Genomic DNA, 15249 nt, shown 5'->3' on the forward strand with positions numbered 1-15249 from the left:
ATCTCTTTTTATTGCGTGTTGATCGGTTCACTCGTTCTGGGTACTTGAAGAAGTAGAAAAGCTGCAAATCAGTCAAATTTTACTGTCACCTTCCCGATGCTTTTGCGTGAATACAGATACTGATCACCGCTAATGCACCCATTGCGACCTTCCAGGTCTCCACCGGTGGACTGCAATGCAAAGTCAACTACGGGAACAAGGCGGCAACTCTGAAGCTGCATGTTCAGCCTCGTAATGTGCTGCCGGTATAGGTCATTATACTGAAATATCAGGAAGCCGGAGAGCACCACAGACTTGGACAGGAGATGGAAGGGCAGCCCGCTAAAATCGACATCGGGAAAAGGCTGGTCACTCCTCTAGCCGCTCGTGGCACCTACTACCACTAGTCGGCCTCGAGGCCGGAGCTTCTTGCAGAGCACGTCGAATATCTGGCCGCCGACCGTCTCCAAGACAACGTCGAAGCCGTCCGGGTAACCTCGACTTAGCCCGGCGTCCAGGTCAGCGTTGCGGTAGTTGACGACCGCCTCGCAACCCAGGCTGCGTAAGTAGGTCTCCTTCTGGTCGGAAGAGCAGGTGGCTACCACGTGCCATCCGGCGGCGCGTGCGTAGTGCACGGCTAGTTGTCCGAGTCCGCCGGTGCCTGAGGTCACCAGCAGTCTCGCCTGCACGGATGCGGCCGTGCCGATCGAGGCCGATGAGTGCAGTCAGACCACTCAGCTGAGGGACGATCTCGGGCACGGCCTTCGGGACGGGGAACACGTGCTCTGCACGCAGGCACTGGTACTCGGCAAAGGCGCCCAACTTGGAGAAGTTGAGGGTGGCAACCGCGTCACCAACCTGTCCAAAAAGAAAGGATCTTGCGTCACGTGATGTTGCAAAAGAAAAAAACCATTCTTTTCGCATATACAGCGCGTTTCATATAAGATTTTTTGCAATTTTCAAAAATAGGCTTCTTGAGTTAAAAGAGTTTTTTTTTTCTTCATCGGATTGCCAGTGGTGTATTACATCAAAATACATGTAATACGTGCTAACTAGTAGGATGGTTAACTAATATTGAATAGTTAACTTTTAACTATTACTGTTGGGCTCTATAATTATTGAGAGGTGTCTAGCTCACCGTAAGTAATATCCATACCAGGTTTTAGAATTTCGAAAAGGTAATTACCTTCGGCGCGGTAGCCCAACAAATTTTGGCTATTTCCTCGAGTTACGTGCACCACAGAAGTTGCTTTGCCTGCAAGCTTCTCGAAAGCTCATGCATTCTGGCTCATTACGCTAAGATGTGTTCAGCCACGGCGCCAAGGCTAATGGCGTTTTGGAAATTCTAAAAACTGATATGGGTGTTACAGTTCGCTACAGGCCTGTCATTAATCAGGGAGCTGTAGTACTTAAAAAGTTCACTACTCAATATTAGTTAACTAAAATCCGAGTTTGGGTTAGTTGGTTCATACTTCAAATATTAGAGAGCAGCGTAAAAGAGCGGCACAGAAAACATAAACGGCGCCCGTCCTGTGTTTCTATATTTCTGTTGTCTTCTGTTCCGTTCTTTTGCGTTGCTCTCTCATGTTTAGTTAACTAGCCTGCTAATTGTCTCACCTTGATGCAATCTGACCCATTACGCCACTGACAGTGCAATGTCAAGCGCTCTTCTAACTCAGAAAGAGCTTATTTTTATAAATGCAGAAGGTCTTAGGCGATACACCCTGGATACAGCAACAGGATAGAATAACATACTAGAAAGACATCCCACTTGTAATGAACCGTAAGCATCTTTGCAGTACACGTTTAGAAGAAAAAATATATGGAGTTTGCATCTCTCACAAACAGTCTGCAGTGTGTGCAGTGAACAAGAAAGTGCTCAAAACAATTCTGAACACTGGTTAACGCCGGACTTCTATTGCAAAAGGCATACTTTGAACGACATACTTTAGAAAAAAAAACAGAACTTTCTCTTAGAACATTTAGTTCCTCATTTAGTTCTCATTTAGTTCCTGGATTTTCTTTCAGTTTTGTACGACCTTTTTTTGTTTTGGTAGAGCCGGTTACATCATATGTACACTTGTTTGGTTATCTAGATAGGAGCAGGTCACATGGCAAGAGTCGCCTGTGCATTACCTAAAGAATAATTGCACTTTACGACGGGTGGTCACCGAAAATGAAGCACTGCAAGAAGACCTCTCGCTTCTGCAAGGACACCTGCCGTTTATAAGAAGAAACGAAGGTATCCCCTGATTCTAAAACAGTCGGCCATTTTCAGCTTGTAAGCTCATGAACGGGCCAAATAATCAAGAGAGGTCAACCAGGCATACACGATAGTTTAAAAGTAGTTCGAAATTCCAAGCGGTTATAGAAGCACAATAAATGCATCCTGTGCTATTGCGACAGGCAGGTAATGTCTGAATAATGACGAACAGTGCAGTTCAGTTGTAAAGCCGGCGCTCATTTTTGTCGGTGCCAGTGCTGATAGGTCGCTTATATTTAGTTAGGTCTTTTTCTCTTTTCGTTGAGCTGAGGCACGACGATCGGCCCAGCACAGAAGAAAAGGAGCGTTGCCGCCGACGTTTAAGGTTCTTAGCGCTCATCGCAACAGTGGTACTCTTGGTTGCTAAATTGGTCTCTTAATTGTTTGTTTTTGTTGTCTTTATTGTGGTCCCCAAATGTGCTCCTTAATGTTAGCCGCTGAATACTCTCCTGTGTGGCGAAATCCGCCATTCACTCGTCTGTGGCCACCATTGTCCGCAGTTACAACAAACAGACTGTAACCCAAAAGTTTTGAATTGAAAATCAAGATATCTTTTGCCCAATCCATAGTTCCAGCTCCCATTCTCTGCAAACCCAGGCGAACAATGACCTTGGTCAAACCAACCCAAAAGTGAAGCCAGAATTTCCGAAATTCTCCAGTTGGAATGGTATTCTATAGAAAAAACTTTCCCCTCCACGTTTTCCCAGTGACATTGTGAACAGTGCCGGAACAATTAGAGCAGCTTGGTTTAACTGCGGCTAATCCCACTCCACCATCGCCCCGACTCCTTGCGCCATGTTCTAATTGGTGTATAGCGGTTGCTAGCGCCTGCAGATGTCTCTAATCCGGTTGGCTCATCATTTATTTTTCCTTAAAGGCACAAGTGGGGCATTACATTACCTTTCCAGCGCAGCTTTCTGTAGCCGAACATAAAGCGGAGGTGGCCAAGACAGCCGAACGCATCGCTACGGTCTAAGAATAGAGCGATGGTAGTTATGTCAGCAGAGATGCTTCAGAGCATCAGGTCGGCGCTGCCTCTTACTTGACTATTAGTGACGGTCATTTCGCGACATCCACCCTGGGATCTTGCATTCATCCGCCTCCTACCCTCGAGGCCTTCCCTGCGATCATCGGCACACAAGATGACACCCGGCCACTCCGTATCCTCTTTGGCTATGCGATGCGGCGGCCGACACCGAGAGCTTCGAGCGAGAGTCCCGGCTAAAGCGGCGTCCGGTTCAGACGCGTGTGACCCGGGTGGTCTCTGTCTATATGTTAAGCGCACGCACTGCCGTTTAGTTCAAAATATTTTTATCACACTTTGTGTAATTTGCCTTTATGCAAATACACACATGCGAGTGAAGTCTTTCGTCCTCATTGGTCTGATTGACGCCACGCAGAAAAACAACAAACTGAAATTCGCCGGCGCAGTCCGCAGAACTTATTAAAAGCTGTTTACCGCCAATAACCCACTGACGCTATCGCGCCATACCCTTAAGGCGACGATTTCCTCCTATCGTTTTTTTTGACAGAGAGCTGATTGGAGGGCTTAGTCGAAGTAATTGTTGACAGAACCTCTTTGACACACATTTACACTGCAAGACAAAGGCGCCACAAAGCAACCAGAACTGCGCCGAGGCTCTCGGGTGAGAACCCAGCCTTTGTTGTCTCGCTTAATGAAAAACATCAGCTTTCTCAGGTGGCGGTGGGTATAGCTACTGCTCTTTCATCACAATTCCCTGTGCTTGTTGTATGTTGACTGCTCGACAGTGCTAGTGAAGTCAACCTCAACTACGAGGCGGAGACGATGGAGCGATCAGTCATAAAAGCAATTGAAGACTGCGAGAACAGGATAAAGTATCCGAGCAAAGCCGAATTGTTGTCACGAAAGAGTATTGCTGTGACCATGCCAACAGTAAAAAGCGGCGTTAAGTCCGCCTCTTCAGTGTGGAGACGTAAGACGGTGAATTGGACGGCTCCTCGACGTCTACAGATGTTCGTGCTTTAGACCCCAGGAACCAGGGGCCATATTCTACTTCGCGTCTATTTGGTCATCTCTGATTAGTCTCTCAAGTATACCCTGCAGTTTTCAAGCGTCTGTGGGAAATGACGGAGCGATTGGGGGCTTGACGACCGGACCTTTTCATTGGCTGCATGTCTCACCCAATTCCCGGGAGCCAGTGGTCAATTCTGGTCGCCTGCTGTTGACAAAACGCTGCGATGCACTTCACCATTGGCTGCATATCGTAGCCAAGGGTGAGGTCCGGTCGCTAACTACCCAATGGTCGGGCCACTTTTCACGGACGTTTTAAAGCAGAGTGTATATGTCAGTGACCAATAACACGATTAAATGGACAAATTGGCAATGGACAGTATTTGGAATACTGTCTCAGATCCCCTCAATCACGTGCGCAGCCTACGTAAGTAGAGAATAGAGAGCTGCAAGGGAAGACGTGTGGGTCTTGCAACGTTGAAGTCGATGCATGCAATTGCATGGAGCCCAAATCAAGGTGCTATGCTAAGAAATGCAGGGCAGTCAAGGTTGGTTAGCACAGACTCAACAGGGACTTCTTCCCGTGCTACAGGAGTCAGATGTCACTAATACCAATGTATACACTATTCTCAGGTGAATCGTCAGACGAGTTGCTGAGCCATGTGGCTTTCCGGGTAGCGCATGATCCTGGAGGCTATTAGCCCCTCAACGTCTGTCATTGACGCTCACTAGCTAAACCCCTGACAGGAACACAGCAGGGCTCCCCAGCTCTGAGAGTATGCTGTGGGCCAACTTGTAGCTCCCGCTAGGGCACACACAGCGGGAGAGGATTGGACCGGGGAGTGACATCCATGCGAACAGGGCAGTACGGACATGAGAACGACGTGCTGCAGGCTGTATCGCACACTGCAAGTGCCTTGTTAGTATATATGTGAGTTAGCGCGGTTTGCATGACAAATTTGTGTCAGCCTGGACAGCGATTTTAGCCTTTTCTATTTGTGTTCATCTCGCACCACACCTTCGTGCTCAGATTTATTTGTACAAAACGCGGAAGGTTAACGACTCTTTCTGGTTACAGGAAGGGCCACGTTGCACAGAAGTTGTGGCCGTCTGCATGACCTGTTGCACTTGCAGTTATACATTGCTCCATTTTGATATGTGTATTCACCAAAGCATGCCGCAGCCCTTGAATAAATTTTAAAGCGTTATGTTAAGTCTAGCTTGAGTTCGCGCGCTGTCACTCACTCTTTGGGGTACGGAGAAGACACCAAGACAAGCCGTTGCCCTCTTCACTCAGGTGCAGCGATCTGCGAAGGTGTGGTGCGCTGTTTGGTCTCTCTGCTCATGCCTGTACAGCGCACACTGGCTACCTCAAAGCCATTCACAGCACAAAACTTCCCGCTGACGGATCCCAGACGCGCGCGTGTCCCAGGCGTACGCGGGCTGGGGATTAGCTTGATGAGGGACGGAGGGGGGTGTCTTGAAGACCAATGCGCGAGCTCCGAGGGCTAAACACGACTAAAGCGACGACCTGTTCCAACGTGGGAGACCTGAGCTGTCCCAGCCTTTATGTTTAGTGTGCTCACTGCCCTAGAGTTCGAATAGTTTGTATCGTAATGAATAAATATTTTTTATGTATGCGAATACAAACTTGCAAGTGAAACCACTCGTCTCCAATACTCTGAGCCACCTTCTTCAGGTTCGCAACAACATAAATTCACTGAAGCCAAACAATGTCAACATGCCACAGATTAAACATCAGAACTTCGAAAGCTCGGCAATAGTTTTCATGCCTCCTAATATGCCGCAATAGGGAAAAAAAATATGTATTCCGGCCCTCTTATGAAATGGCGTACAACGCCAATGCCAGACGAAGCACAAGCATACGCAAGCATAACGCAAGGAATCATAGGCAGAAGCTTAATGGCGCCATCTGTACCGTGTTTGCTGTGTGTTTAGCTTAAACCCATCAACGTGGGCACCAACTGCGACAATATCGACGACCGACTTGAGGCCCAGGTCAAAAGGGGGCTCGCCATTTGCCGACTCGAACCGACCAGCAATGGCGTTGACGTCCGAGGCGTTGACTACTGCATAGCGGGCGCGCACAAGCACCTCTCCCAGCCAGGGCATCGGCGTGGGCACCGTCGGAATGGAGACCGCCTCGCGGAAGTTGGGAGTCGTTTTTTACGCACACCAGCTTGCGAAACTCGCCAGGAACCTCGAAGCTCGTCGCCACGGCCCTCTGCTTTGGACACTGTCCTCACACTGGACGGACGGTTCACCTGCGCAACCAGGATAACCTGTACTTGCAAAGCAGTTGTCCCGGTTTGCCAGTTGTCACACTCCTGGCGGCCTTGCATAGTCGCAATACACTGAAGGTTCGAAGTGCGAAACAAAAATGCACTGCGGCTGCCGTGGCAGCATTCATGTCGCCCGTATTCCGGTGTCATAGGAGATGCAACCCTGAAACTTAAAGTGGGACATGCTGGTAATCGTTAATGACTGGTACTGAAACACAAAACAAAGAAACATAGAGCACGTGGAAACGCACGCACGATAATTGCTCTAGTTAGGAGGCTGAGAAGTGGGGTATGCTCATATAGGTCATGACGTGGACTGCAGAGCAAAAAAGCATTCTAATCGAAAAAAGGACGAACATATAGGACAAGCACTTGTCGTGTGTCCCTTTCAGAGTGTCTCCTCTTTGTTTTTTTGCTACAGCACCCGTCGCACAGAGACAAGCTTATCATAACTTTGCGCTGAAGCAATTTCTAAGCAGCCGGGCCGAGAAATCACCAGTTGTGTACAGAAGTAGTTGTTGCTCGATCAGGGGAGTCAGATGGTGAAGGTTTTTCTCGACACGCCATGGGCATCTAAATGAGGGGTGTACAGGCAGGCGCCGTGTGTTTAAAGCATTCATCATCATCATCATCATCAGCCTTACTACACCCACTGCAAGGCAAAGGCCTCTCCCACGTCTCTCCAATTAACCCTATCCTTTGCCAGCTGCATCCATCCTTTGCTGCAAAATTCTTAATCTCATCCGCCCACCTAACCTTCTGCCGCGCCCTACTACGCTTACTTTCTCTTGGAACCCACTCCGTTACCCTTAAGGACCAGCGGTTATCTTGCCTTCGCACTACATGCCCTGCCCAAGCCCATTTCTTTCTCTTGATTTCGACTAGGATGGCATTAACCCGTGTTTGTTCTCTCACCCACTCTGCCCGCTTTCGATCTCTTAACGTTACACCTATCATTTTTCTTTCCATGGCTCGCTGCATTGTCCTCAACTTAAGCTGAACTCTTTTCGTTAGCCTCCACGTTTCTGCTCCGTAGGTGAGTACCGCTAAGATTATGCTGTTGTACACTTTCCTCTTGAGGGAAATTGGTACACTGCCACTCATGATCTGCGAGAATTTGCCATATGCGCTCCACCCCATTCTTATCCTTCTAGTTATCTCCCTCTCATGATCCGGATCAGCTGTCACTACCTGCCCTAAGTAGACGTATTCCGTCACAATTTCCGGGCTCTCGCTGCCAATTGTGAACTGTTGTTCCCTTGCTAGGCTGTTGAACATTACCTTGGTTTTCTGCATGTTAATTTTTAGACCCATCGATCTGCTCTGCCTGTCTAACTCATTGCTCATGATTTGCAGTTCCCCTCCTGAGTGACTCAGCAAGGAAATGTCATCAGCAAATCGCAGATTATTTAGGTATTCTCCATTTATTCTTATTCCCAACTGTTCCCAATTCAGGCCTCGAAATACCTCCTGTAAACATGCGGTGAACAGCATTGGCGAGATCTTGTCTCCTTGTCTGACGCCCTTCCTTATTGGAATTTTATTGCTGACTTTATGGAGGACTATAGTGGCTGTGCAGTTGCTATATATATCTTCCAGTATTTTGACATAAGGCTCTTCTACCCCCTGATTGCGCAATGCCTGTATGACTGCTGAGGTTTCCACTGAGTCTAATGCTTTCTCGTAATCAATGAAAGCTATATATAGAAGTTGGTTATATTCTGCGCATTTCTCTATCATCTGATTGATAGTGTGAATATGATCTATTGTGCAATATCCTTTACGAAAGCCTGCCTGATCATTTGGTTGATTAAAGTCTAACGTGGCCCTGACTCTATTAGCGATTACCTTAGTAAATACTTTTTAGGCAACGGATAGTAATCGGATCGGCCTGTAATTTTTCAAGTCCTTGGTGTCTCCCTTCTTATGAATTAAGATAATGTTTGCATTCTTCCAAGCTTCTGGTACACTCGAGGTCATGAGGCATTGCGTATACAGGGTGGCTAGTTTTTCTAGCACGATGTCCCTTCCATCCTTCAACAGATCTGCTGTTACCTGATCCTCCCCAGCTGCTTTTCCCCTTTTGATTGCTTCTAAGGCTTTCTTTACTTCATCTTTCGTTACTGGCGGGATGACGCATTGCTGTGCACTGCTGTATTTCTCATTGACGCTCTGATTACATTGGCTACTGTACAGGTCTGTGTAGAACTCTTCGGCTACGTTAACTATCTTATCCATATTGCTAATGACCTTGCCCTGCTTGTCTCTTAATGCATACATCTGGTTTTTACCTATGACTAGTTTCATCTTCACTGTTTTTAGGCTACCTCCGTTCTTTATAGCATGCTCGATTCTCTCCATATTAAACTTCCTTATGTCGGCTACCTTGCGCTCATTTATTAACTTTGATAGCTCCGTTAGTTCTATTCTATCGGTAGGGTTAGATGCCCTCATGTTTTGGCGCTTCCTAATCAGATCTTTCGTCACCTGAGATAGGTTCCCGGTATCCTTTCGAACTGTCCTACCGCCTACTTCTACTGCGCACTCCGTAATTATTGATGTCAGATTATCGTGCATTGAATGAACATCAAGATCATCTTCCTCAGTTAAAGCTGAATATCTGTTTTGCAGCGCTATCCTATACTCCTGTGCTTTCCATCTTACGGCTAACTCGTTAATGGTCTTCTTCTTCGCTAGCTTCTTCCGTTCCCTCTTCAAGTCTAAGCTAATTCTAGACCTTACCATTCTGTGGTCGCTACAACGCACCTTTCCGAGGACGGCCACATCCTGAATGATGCCAGGTTTAGCGCATAGTATGAAGTCGATTTCATTTTTACTCTCACCATTGGGGCTCTTCCAGGTCCACTTCCTGTTTTCTCGTTTGCGGAAGAAGGTATTCATGATCCGTAGATTATTTCTATCCGCGAATTCGACTAATAACTCTCCCCTGCTATTTCTAGCACCTATCCCATATTCACCTACCGCGTGGTCGTCAGCCTGCTTCTTGCCCACCATCGCATGGAAGTCGCCCATCAGTACAGTGTACTGCGATTTTACTTTATTCATTGCTGATTCTACGTCCTCATAGAAACTTTCAACGGTCTGGTCATCATGGCTGGATGTGGGTGCGTAGGCCTGCACCACTTTCAGCTTGTACCTCCTATTCAGCCTAATTACTATAGCTGCTACCCTCTCGTTAATACTGTAGAGCTCCTCTACGTTGCCAGCTATATCCTTATTAATGAGGAATCCCACACCTAGTTCTCGTCTATCCTCTAGCCCGCGATAGCACAGTATGTGTCCGTCCTTTAGTACTGTATACGCCTCACCTGTCCTCCTAACTTCGCTAAGCCCTATCACATCCCATTTGATTCCCGCTAGTTCCTCAAACAGCACTGCTAGGCTAGCCTCACTAGCTAAAGTTCTAGCGTTAAACGTTGCCAGGTTCAGATTCCAATGGCGGCCTCTCCGGAGCCAGAGATTCTTAGCACCCTCCGCTGCGTCACAGGTCTGACCGCCGCCGTGATCAGTTGCTCTGCAGCCGCTGGGGACTGAGGGCTGAGGGTTAATTGGTTTGATCATAGAAGGTTGTGGCCAAGTACTACACCAGAGTGGCCAAATGCTGCTCTCGTGAGAGAGTGCGTGGTCGGTTCTGGTCACCGAGATCAGGCCGCACTCCCGGCCTGGTTATGCAATTCCATCGACGCGCGGATTTTTTTTTTAAACCCGGTGGAGAATTGCGCGGCACCAGGATTTGAACCCCGGTCCTCTTGCACGCGAGGCGGATGTTCTACCTCTACGCCATCGCTGCATCTCCCAAGCATTAGTGAAGCATTAGTTTCAAGCATTAGTGATGTGATTAGAAAGATTTTTTCATCATTCTGTCTACATCATATCACCGGTGGTCTGTTGTGCCCATGTTTCCCTTTTTGCACTTGTGTCTTTTTGAAACTTATTCGTGCTAATTTATTAACATCATTTCAGCTCTCTGTACTCTATGAATTGGCTTGGCTATTGTCTTTTGCCGACCTTCTTTGGGTAGTCTCATAATCATTTTTTTTAAATATGGTGCATGTAATGCCTACCTGGTAATGCCTCAACCATTGCCTGGCAGTATTCTTAATAAATAAAAAGGCCCATAGGAATAGCCATAGGTGAGAGCAGTGGTGACATGATAGAGGGTGGTGGGGTCGTGGAAAGAGAAGTCGCAACTTGGTCACAGTTATGGTGTGACGAGGCAATTCTATGTGAAGTTTGGTGATAGATTTGATAAGAGGTTGGCAGCGAAGGTGGTTTCAGGGGAGCAGCGTCCGACCAACCCAACTTGAAAGAACGGGCGGCTGACCGGATGATTGCGACTGGTGGTTCGGTGGTCTCAGACAGAATGCGTCCTCCGCTCTAGATACGATACCTTGATGTGGGCAGTTCCATGATATGCTTCTTTTCTGAAGCGCCGAGGCCGGCTTGTCATTTGTAGGCAGGGCTTCACTGAACTGCGAGGAGTTCGTACTCGGACCAGGCCGTTGGAAATGTTGGCAGCATGCGGGCTGTGTTTTTGAAGTTGTGTTTTTCTCCACAGAATGAACGTGCGTTTTTCTCCAGGTTTCCGCAAATACTGGCTGCATGTAGGGCAGTATGGTCTGCCCTACCTGTGGCCGACGTCGGCCCACTGATCAATGGCGAGATACGTGATGCAAAGCTGAGATTGTGGATCTTAAAAGAGGAAGCGATGTTCGGCACGTTAGTAGAGGATGAACCGATGAACATGAGTACCTTCAAAGGAAACGAGCCTGTCACCAGTCCTCCCCATCATGCACCCAGAAAGGATGGCGCAGTATGGTGTGTAGAGCTTGGCCGTAAGTTCAGCGCAGGCAGTGTTGCCTCAATGCCGCGTATTACTCCGCGGCAGGAGCCAAAGGGTTGTCCACGTGACTGCTTGTGCGATGCGTGGTTCCGTTTAGTTCGGTGCTTTCTAAATGAGTGACATTCCGAATTGATGGGGCTCTTGAAACGAAGAAAACCCCCAGGTTTCAAGCCTAGTGGATGCGCAGTTGAATGACTTGGTATTCGCCAGAGGTGACCTTAACTGCGCTCCGAGCCGCAAAAAATGAGCTGGACAGGCTTAAACTCGGAGAGGGTCAGTTTTCTTGAAGGCGTGCAAAAATGGTTTTCGACTCGGTTTTTAGGAAAGCAGGCAGGAGGAACTTGGATTTCTCTACCTTAATGCAGCCATCAGGGTCAAAGCCTAGTGCCATGGTGAAGGCTTGAAAAGCCTTCACCATAGCACAAAGCATCTTCAAAAGCATTTGTTGTGTCTGAAAATTGAGGATTCTTTTCACTTCTCTAATTCCGAGGCTGCAGTTGACTTTCTAAAATCCAATTACCCGGGATGTGTGATGCTTTCAGCATTGATGTGTAAGACCTATATCATCCTCTACCGGATGATGAGCTCATGAAAAGTGTTAAAATGTGCACCGCTGATCACAATAATGAAATTGATTTTATTGCTAGATGTGGTGTGTCCCTTGGGAGCATCTTAGAGTTTCTGTCTTTTTACCTCCGTGCAACTGTCATTGGATGGAAAGAAAAATCGTTTGTGCAGAGTGATGGAGTGTGCATAGGATCTAAAGTAGCACCTGCGTTAGCCAATATGTTCATTGCCAGGTTAGACAGATCCATCGACAGTAGATGTGACGGGTTGGTTCTGAGGATGTTTCGGTATGTCGAGATTATATTATTTTGGTTAAGAAGGGGAACTTGACACGTAGGGTGGTAGATGTACTGATGGTTTTCAAAGAATGCGCTATGGGCCTAACTTACACGACTGAACTTCCTAAAGAAGAGGTACTTCAATTTCGGGATTTAGGAATGTTCTTGGAAGAGCGTCATGAGTGTTGGGAATACTCCCCTCGCTCTACCAAGTCTTTCCTAAATTACCAATCAGGCCACACAGAATTGGTAAAAAATGGCATTGTTTTTTCTAGCCGTAAATCTGCCATGAACAAGTCATGTCTTGATAGAATCAACGAAAATATTTTGCGTCAAGTTGGCCGATTAAAATCTAGCGGTTACTCTTCTCATGTGATTTCTAGGGAATGGGATAAGCTTCTTAGATGGATCAAGTGAGGGAATAAGCCAAAACAAGAAAAAAAAGAAGTTTGTGGTGGTGGCTTGTGGTGGTGGATTTAAAGAATGTTGCCGCGAGATACGATGTTGATGTGGTTTTTTCAGCGTCAAGAAAACTTGGAGGTGTGTGCAGGCAGGTGCAAGAGAAGGCTAAGGCAACAACCGCGAAGAAAAACAGTGGGGGCGGTCAGACCAACCATAAGAGCCCTCTTGAGCCCTGTAATGTCGGGGTTGTCTACAGGATACCGTGCACTTGCGGGGTGACTTATATTGGCCAGACTGGACGTTGCGTTAACACTCGTCTAAGTGAGCACCACAGGTCCTGAGATAATGGGTCATCTTGTAACCTTGCCTGTCACTGGAGAGAAGGTACTTGCACCCCTCTGTTTTAACACCGTCATCCTTGGTAAACATAATGACAGCCTGACGCGTGAGATTTTGGAGGCTTTTTACATCCGCTTGGAATCAGATAGTTGCATTAGTCATCCTTCTGTCACACTAACTGATAATGAGAGGATGTACTTATTAGGCCAAGATGTGTAGCTTGCGCTAGTGCCGATTGTCACCGTTGTGGGCATGATGATTAGCTTTTGCATTGTTTTTTTTTGTTTTTCCCACTCGTTTGTGTTTGGTGTACTTAGTATTGAAGATGCCTTTGACGTGAATAAAAATATAGTTGCGAGTCAGCGCTTGTGGTGTCCATTCTTCGTTGTGTTTCGTTGTTTTATTGCGCTGTTCAAATATGAATCAGTACCAACTCGCCCAGTTCGCAGCCTTAATGCTTGAAAAGCAGACATGTCATGAAACATTCGCGGCAGGCGTTCAGGACGCGCCAATTAACTTCAGTTCCTCATCGCTGTTCGTTTACCTTTCAGCGGTGAGGTCAGTGTTTTCCTCTTTTATAATCATGACGGATATGTCGTGCGGTTCGAGGCGCATGCATTTTCGAGAAGCTTATGAAAAAGTAGTGTTCGATTTTTACCACTGCATTTTCCTGCTTATGAGAACACATGTTGGAATGGTGTCTTGAACTGTCCACCAGATGTGCTTATTAAATCGACAGCTGTTCATTAGGTCATACTCCCCATACTGAGGCTCACAGCACACCGATTCATCAATTCATCAGGAGAGGAGGTTATCTGGTGGAGGGTGTGTTGTCAAAGCACTCTCTGGCATCATGTTGACTTAGGTATGGATAATATCAGGATCCCTTTCGACACAGTATGATTTTGGTGCCCCAAACTTATCTCTTTACATTTTCCGAACCTTCCTATCCTGGGAAACCGTAGTGCGGGGAGTGTTCTAAGTGCCGGAAATTTACATACCATTATTTCTCCGTTTTTGAAGTAATGTTAAAGTGCCACTGATCTTCGCATTGCATTTTATCATCTTTTACGGCACCACTATTCGAGCAGCCGCCTAGTACTGTCTACTGCAGATAGTTAACACATTTACTATTACATTCATGATGAAGCGTCGCGTAGAGAAGACGAAGACAGACAGGCGCACACGGATGGGCGATAACTCGCAAATAACATTCTCTGCAGTAAGCATACATTTAAATACGGGCTAACTATCCTTCCTCTAGTGCCTATCTTATACTGCTATCCTAAACTGCCTAGCCTTGTCTGTTTTTTTACTTTCTTTCTGTCCGTCGCCTTCAATTCGTGCTGTTTTTGTCATGAACGTGCACCAATGTGCCCTACTTTCTGGTCTGATTTTTCTGCTATCGCTAAATCTGAAAGCGTCGGCAACGATAAGAAGGCCCGCATGTCTATGGTATCGGTATACGAATCACATTTCTGGTTGTATGAACGATTAAGCGCACTGAACATATTACATTGGCAGTTGAGCACGCTAGCTACAACCACTACAGCACGGGTCTTCACGAGCAGCAGCCGCCACCATGGCACGGTCCGCAGGGCTTGTTTCCGACCCGCCAAAGTCCCATTGCTGAAAATTGCGTATATATGCATAGATGAAGAGATAGGAGCGTCCCCTTTGAAACAGGGTGGTGGCGGCTGCCACTGTCTCATCTTCTTTTTCTTTGTATTTCTTTAATGGTCTTATAAATCGGTCTACACATTCGCCACTTTCTTTAATACATTCTTAATCCTACACTTCTAACCTTATGTCACCTATCACCTTTTCGCCACCAATCTTCCAATAGTTTTTTGCTAACTTCCACTACAATTCTTCACATGACATTTGTTGTCTCTAAACCCTAGGGCCACAGGGACAGTGACTGTGCCTGCATCGATACCCTGGTGAATACCATTGTTGAAGCCTTAATAAGTACATTTCAAGCGATTCAGTTGAGTGACGGCGCCAAAGTATTCCTTTTTTGACTGATCCGAAAGCCGTAAATGTGCCATAAAAATACTCCTTAAAATAGCACTGAGCAATATAAAATAGCACTGAACTGGAGTCCAAAGCATCGGAGGGAGGGATGATTATGAATCAGCCAGGCACCATCGTTTTACAGAAACATCGTTCTTTTAATCAAGAAGGGAGCATTTTCGCCTCGTCTATTCACTCATCATCGTAATCGTCAGCCTATCTCAGCACATAGGCCCCCCTGAGTA

The 15249-nt window shown here is 46.8% G+C and overlaps 1 pseudogene; it reads right to left on the reverse strand.

Annotated features, from left to right (window-relative positions):
- Nucleotides 1-9571, reverse strand: LOC144102514 (prostaglandin reductase-3-like; annotated as a pseudogene).
- Nucleotides 9572-15249: the final 5678 nt, after the last annotated feature.

This window comes from Amblyomma americanum, chromosome 8 (genome assembly GCF_052857255.1).
Source record: "Amblyomma americanum isolate KBUSLIRL-KWMA chromosome 8, ASM5285725v1, whole genome shotgun sequence".
In the NCBI taxonomy this organism is placed as follows: Eukaryota; Metazoa; Arthropoda; class Arachnida; order Ixodida; family Ixodidae; genus Amblyomma; species Amblyomma americanum.